Source organism: Prosopis cineraria, unplaced genomic scaffold (assembly GCF_029017545.1).
Source record: "Prosopis cineraria cultivar Desert tree isolate PC_DT_omini unplaced genomic scaffold, ASM2901754v1 PC1, whole genome shotgun sequence".
NCBI lineage: Eukaryota > Viridiplantae > Streptophyta > Magnoliopsida > Fabales > Fabaceae > Prosopis > Prosopis cineraria.
Window position 1 is genome coordinate 39,310,168 of NW_026555332.1, and position 1,731 is coordinate 39,311,898.

Consider the following 1,731-nt stretch of genomic DNA (forward strand, 5'->3'; position numbering starts at 1 on the left):
TTAATAGATTAAAATTTTTAAATTCATCTATGTATATGTGATCACAAATGTTTAAATTTATTTCAAATATATTACTGTTGGGTATTTGTATTTTGTTTCATATATAAATATAAGATTTATATCAAAATTGTTACTCCTCTTCCCATTATTTTGCTTCAAAAATTTTCATCATATATTCCAAATTAAAAAAATTACAATCTATATATCATAAATTAATCATGTTATATATATAAGTATTTTTAGTGATTTAAAAGGAAATAAAAAAAATAAATGAATGATGTCACTGAAAAATATAACAAATACATAATACAAAGATTTTTATTAGATAAAAATATAAAAAATGATTTCACTCAAGTAAATAAAAATTAAATTGACATTTCGTTTCATCTCAATCTAGGTTTTTTGAGGCGGGGCTTCCATCTAATATTTCTTTCTTTAGTTTTTCCTATCCTGCCAAGTGAATTCTCTTGAGCATCGCTCCCACTCACATTTCCACTAACTTTATATCACAATAATCACCTCTTTCTTCCATATTAATTATTTTTACCCAGCATTTCTTTCTCACAATCAAATATCCCTCTTTCAGACGCACACACACAGACAGTAGTTAGAAGAAGCTTGACTCTGTATTTTCATTTTTAACTTTTATTGATCTAATCTATTTTGATTTTAGTTTTTAAATTTCTTTCTCATCGAATACTTTGACAAGAGAGGAAAACTGACTTCAAAAAAGAAGAAGAAGAAGACGACGAAGAAGACAAGAGAAGAAAAACATTACAAAAGGGAAACAAAAAGGAGTGCTGATCTGTTTTATGTTTACCATGCATATAAGAATGCTGTAGGCTTCTAACTGAAAATTCTTCAAGTGTGTATTATCAGCAAAGAAATTAACCCGCATGCTCACAGTCATCTCACAGTTGCATGATAGAGTTTAGCACTTTCAACAACTATAAATATAAAATCCTATTTACTAATATATATATTTTCTTTTTTCCTTTTTGCTTACAGTTGCAGAAAATCCATCGCCGGCGATAGGTAACGGATCAACCTCCCTCTCTCATATAAACTATAGTGGCGCCATGCAAATAAGTTGGCTTATTAATTCATGATTAATTATTTAATCTCTTTGCTCATAATTGCAGAAAATTCACGGCCTGGCAGGATGAAATTTATAATAGGTAATGGATCAACCTATTTTTCAATTAGAATGGATCAAGCAAATAAGTTGTATTGTTCACAGCTTGTCAATATTTTTATTTCTTATACTTATGGTATTTCGTATTCATATATTGATTATAGTGATAGAGTATAATATAAAAAATTATATTAATATGTTCTAGAAAAAGGTTATAGAAGTTATTTACTTTGACTGAAAAAATATATTGATTTACATAAAATTTAAATTGAAAATTGTAAAAATAGAATTAAAAATGTATAGGAGTGAACAAATGAAAAACCTATAGAAATCGAAGAAATTAACAGTAATATAATAAACAGAGGTACACAGAAGAAATGTTAAATTATTGCGCTCCTATCAGGATAAACATAAATATACAACTAGATTTAGATATAGCCAGAAGACAACAGAAGTTTTGATTCAAGATTACAATATTTTCTCTCATTTATTTTAGACTACTTTGTTTTCAAGCATCCTGACTATTGCCCCTGGTCTTTATTATAGTGTGCATTTTAGAAACATTCTTTGGTTTTTAATATAAAATATTTGATGGC